At 45.9% G+C, this 5,212-nt stretch overlaps 1 long non-coding RNA gene across 1 annotated transcript; it reads right to left on the minus strand.

The window, feature by feature from the left end:
• Positions 1 to 1,208: 1,208 nt before the first annotated feature.
• LOC111947423 lies at positions 1,209 to 4,931 on the minus strand. Its single transcript, XR_002873261.1, has 2 exons — positions 4,541 to 4,931; positions 1,209 to 1,384 (listed from the first exon to the last, which is right to left on the minus strand). It is a non-coding gene; the product is annotated as an uncharacterized LOC111947423 (long non-coding RNA).
• Positions 4,932 to 5,212: the final 281 nt, after the last annotated feature.

The raw sequence follows: 5,212 nt of genomic DNA on the forward strand, positions 1-5,212 counted from the left end.
AGTTTCTGGCAAACTGGCTTTTAGGGAGATTGTGCTCAAAGAACCCAGAGGTCTCCGAGATTTAGCTAAATGCATGTGATGAGTACATTTTGGTTAAGAAAACATGCAAATCTACTTTGAATCTGAGACATAAATCATTGCTTTCATGTATCAACAAAAATTAGGATCTGGTCACCATGGAACTGTCATCCTTAAAGAGGTTACCTTTCAGAATGAGTACTGTATAGTTTACAAGGTGTTCTTGTGTTAAGAACTCAAATATGTAGGGATCTTTGATGATCACTGGAAGACACCATCTTGTTACACCCTGCTACAGCCCAACAGGCATGTTGTTTTCCATCTTTTTTATGAAATGCTGGACCTCTCAGAGCAGAATGGATCCACATTTCCCCATTCGCAGTCAGTCAGCTAATGCCAGTAGAGTAAGGAGCAGCATCCACCAACGTGAGCCCTAACAGTGTCCAAGATGAGGATGATTATCAGTTGAACCAGCCTCCCCATCTTCTAATAACATGTTTGCACTGACCATATCCTTGACCTGTTATTGTTTACAGCCAAGCCAGAGGGAGGCAGTGCTCTGTCATACAACCTGGTATTTTCTCCCTTGTACTGTTGTGCTGCTGTTATCACAACTTCTATTTTCTTCCTGTGAGATAATGGGCTCTCAGATGAGTGGAGGCACCTTTCTCTGCCTCGCTTTTTGCTCTCTTCATCTCATATAGTCGCTATCTCTGACTTTTTCTGCTGATGCAGACGATTTCTGCTCTAGCTATTTGTTTTTTTATTTTCAGTTCGGGTAAAATGAGTGAAAGGTGGATTGTAAATCTGAATGTACTGACTGATTTGCGATGCCACTATTTCTGTTGACTTGTATTGGCACTGAGAGTGCATAATACTTTTATAAGTTAGCACTATTTTAGTACTTTCCTAGTATCAACCTGTGAACATTTCTGCCAACGATGGCTAAGGACGTTTGGAACAGTGAAGAGACTGGAATGTTCCAATGGTGGGAATTGAGGAGGGTGTACTGACAAGGCCTGTTTAACCCAGGAAATCAAGATTTGTAATGGTCATGCCATTTCCTACCCATAATTGACCATAAAGACTTTATGTAACTATTGAAGAGGTTTATCATGCAAAGTTCAGATGTCAAATCTATAGCTCAGATTTGTAAGTTACCTCTGCTTTGTAAAATTTTTTTTTTTTTTGCAGCTTAATGCTTTTATGGCTTATCACTTGGTTTCTCTGATCCAGATCACGTTATTATTGTTTGAAGAGCCTTTGGAAGAAATGATGCTTTCAAGGTAGCCATTGATCCACCATTTCCAATGAATCTAGAGTACTATTATGTTTGTTGGTGGCAGTTTTTTTTTTCCCCCATGACCTTGGGTTGGGCCCAATCTAGCCACAGGGGTTGCAAGCCAGTTGCCTCTGTGCCGGTCCCAAGCCCGGATAAATAGAGAGGGTTGCGTCAGGAAGGGCATCCGGCGTAAAAATTGCCAAAATAACTATGCGAATCATCCACACCACTTTAGACATACCGGATCGGTCGAGGCCCGGGTTAACAACGACCGCCACCGATGCTGTTAACCTACAGGGTGTCGGTGGAAATTTGACTACTGTTGGTCGAAGAAAGAGAGGAGGCAGAAGGGTCCGTGGCCAGAGAGAGAAGGGAAAAGGCAGGAACATAGGTTTGAGAATAGGGACTCTTAACGTTGGCACAATGACAGGGAAAGGCAGAGAGCTGGCAGACATGATGGAGAGAAGGAAGGTAGATGTACTGTGTGTGCAGGAGACAAGGTGGAAGGGCAGCAAGGCACGTAGTATTGGAGGAGGATACAAACTGTTCTATCATGGTGCTGATAGGAAGAGAAACGGGGTAGGAGTGATTCTGAAGGGGGAGTTTGTAAACAGGGTTCTAGAGGTGAAAAGAGTCTCAGACAGGATGATGAGCCTAAAGTTGGAAATTGAAGGGGTGATGGTGAATGTAGTCAGTGGGTATGCGCCACAGGTTGGCTGTGAGTTAGAAGTGAAGGAGAGATTCTGGAGTGAGTTGGATGAGGTCATAGAGAGTTTTCCCAGAGGAGAGAGAGTTGTTATTGGAGCAGACTTTAATGGGCATGTTGGTGAGGGCAACAGAGGTGATGAGGAGGTGATGGGCAGGTTTGGTGTGAAGGAAAGGAATCTGGAAGGACAGATGGTGGTGGACTTTGCGAAGAGGATGGAAATGGCTGTAGTCAACACTTACTTCCAGAAGAGAGAGGAACATAGAGTGACATACAGAAGTGGAGGTAGGAGTACTCAGGTGGACTACATCCTATGCAGACGAGGTCATTTGAGAGAGGTTAATGACTGCAAAGTGGTAGTAGGAGAGAGTGTAGCCAGACAGCACCGCATGGTGGTGTGTAAGATGACTCTGGAGGTCAGGAAGAAGAAGAGAGGGAAAACAGAAAAGAAGACCAAGTGGTGGAAGCTACAGAATGAAGAAACTTGTGAGGAATTTAGGCAGAAGTTGAGACAGGTCCTGGGTGGTCAGGATGAGCTTCCAGATGACTGGGAAACTACAGCAGAAATTATCAGGGAAACAGGTAGGAAGGTGCTTGGTGTGTCATCTGGAAAGAGGAAAGACGGTAAAGAGACTTGGTGGTGGAATGAGGAAGTACAGGAATGCGTCCAGAGGAAGAGGTTGGCTAAAAAGAAGTGGGATGTAGAAAGGACTGAGGAAGGTAGACAGGAGTACAAGGAAGCGCAGCGTAGAGTGAAGAGAGAGGTGGCAAAGGCCAAACAGAAAGCTTATGATGAGCTATATGACAGGTTAGACACAAAGGAAGGAGAGAAGGACTTGTACAGACTAGCCAGACAGAGAGACAGAGATGGGAAGGACGTGCAACAGGTAAGAGTGATAAAGGACAGAGATGGAAAGGTGCTAACAACCCAGGAGAGTGTACAGAAAAGATGGAAGGAGTATTTTGAGGAGCTGATGAACGTGGAAAATGACAGGGAAAGAAGGGAGGAAGATGTGGTTGTTGTGGAGCAGGAAGTAGCAGAGATTGGAAAGGATGAGGTTAGGAAGGCTCTGAAAAGGATGAAGAGCGGAAAGGCCGTTGGTCCTGATGACCTACCTGTGGAGGTATGGAAGTGCCTAGGAGAGACAGCAGTGGAATTTCTAACAAGGTTGTTCAATAGGATTTTAGAGAGTGAGAAGATGCCCGAGGAATGGAGGAGAAGCGTTCTGGTTCCGATCTTTAAGAACAAGGGTGACACGCAGAACTGCAGCAACTATAGAGGAATAAAGTTGATGAGCCACACAATGAAGCTGTGGGAAAGAGTAGTGGAAGCCAGGCTTAGGAAGAAGGTGGAGATCTGTGAGCAGCAGTATGGTTTCATGCCCCGTAAGAGCACCACTGATGCCATTTTTGCTTTGAGAATGTTGATGGAAAAGTACAGAGATGGTCAGAAGGAGCTGCATTGTGTGTTCGTAGATTTAGAGAAGGCGTATGACAGGGTGCCGAGGGAGGAGCTGTGGTACTGTATGAGATTGTCTGGAGTGGCAGAGAAGTATGTCAGAGTAGTTCAGGACATGTATGAGAGAAGTATGACGGTGGTGAGATGTGCTGTAGGTCAGACAGAGGAGTTCAAGGTGGAGGTGGGACTACACCAAGGATCAGCTTTGAGTCCTTTTTTGTTTGCTATGCTGATGGACAGGCTGACAGACGAGGTAAGACAGGAATCTCCCTGGACAATGATGTTTGCAGATGACATTGTAATTTGCAGTGAGAGTAGAGAGCAGGTGGAGGAACAGCTAGAGAGGTGGAGGTTTGCTCTGGAAAGAAGAGGCATGAAGGTCAGTCATAGTAAGACAGAATACATGTGTCTGAACGAGAGGGATCAAGGTAGAAGCGTTAGGTTACAGGGGGCTGAGGTGAAGAAGGTGCAGGAGTTTAAGTACTTGGGGTCAACAGTTCAGTGTGATGGGGAGTGTGGAAAAGAGGTGAAGAGGCGAGTGCAGGCAGGTTGGAGCGGTTGGAGGAAAGTGTCAGGAGTGTTGTGTGACAGAAGAGTGCCAGCAAGACTCAAAGGAAAGGCGTACAAGACAGTGGTGAGACCAGCTCTGCTCTATGGGTTAGAGACGGTAGCAGTGAGACAGAGACAAGAGGCTGAGATGGAGGTAGCGGAGATGAAGATGTTGAGGTTCTCCTTAGGAGTGACCAGGTTAGACAGGATAAGGAACGAGTACATCAGAGGGACGGCTCACGTTGCCTGTGTTAGGGACAAAGTCAGAGAAGCCAGACTGAGATGGTTTGGACATGTTCAGAGGAGGGATAGTGGATATATTGGTAGAAGGCTGTTGGAGATGGAGCTGCCTGGCAGGAGGGCAAGAGGACGGCCAAAGAGGAGATACATGGATGTCTTAACAGAGGACATGAAGTTGGCTAATGTTAGGGTAGAAGACGTCCATGATAGAGTGAGGTGGAGGACGATGATTCGCTGTGGCGACCCCTGATGGGAAAAGCCGAAAGAGAAAGAAGAAGAAGAAGACCTTGGGTTGGGCCACCAGGGTCCACTCCTTCAACTGCCACCCAAAGCAGTTCTTTTTAGGCTCTCCTGCAAGTGGGAGCCCACAGAGGAGTCTTTCCACATCATCCTTGGGGAGGTGTTCTGGGCTTGTCCCTTCGTACAGAGACCCCAGGGAAGACCCAGGACACACCGGAGAGATCACATCTCTCTGCTGGCCTGAGTACACATCGGAATTTCCCCAGAGGATCTGGAGGAAGACGCTGAGAAAAGGAAAGGCTTGCTGCCCCCACGACCCGGTGTCTGATAAGCAGAAGTTGCTTGATAGATGAGTTGATGGATGGATGTCATGGTACTCTGTGTGATATGGTGCATGACATCTGTCTCATTCTAAAAGAATGTACAGTCAGCCTAAAAAAGCCAACACCCACAAATTGAGATGACTATTGTTGTAATATTGCTTTATATGAGAGGAGAGATAGAGAGAGAGAGAGAGAGAGAGAGAGAGAGAGAGAGAGATGCATATCCATAAAAAACATAAAGAACACATGCACTTGATTTCCCCACCAGCTTTAAAGCACATAAGGTACTAGTTCAATAATCATGACCAGTATAAACAAAAAACAATTGGTGGTTACAACACACTTGTTCTTTTTAAAGGGGTCTACAGATGAATCACACAAAATTCACTTAATTT

Source organism: Oryzias latipes, chromosome 5 (assembly GCF_002234675.1).
Source record: "Oryzias latipes chromosome 5, ASM223467v1".
NCBI lineage: Eukaryota > Metazoa > Chordata > Actinopteri > Beloniformes > Adrianichthyidae > Oryzias > Oryzias latipes.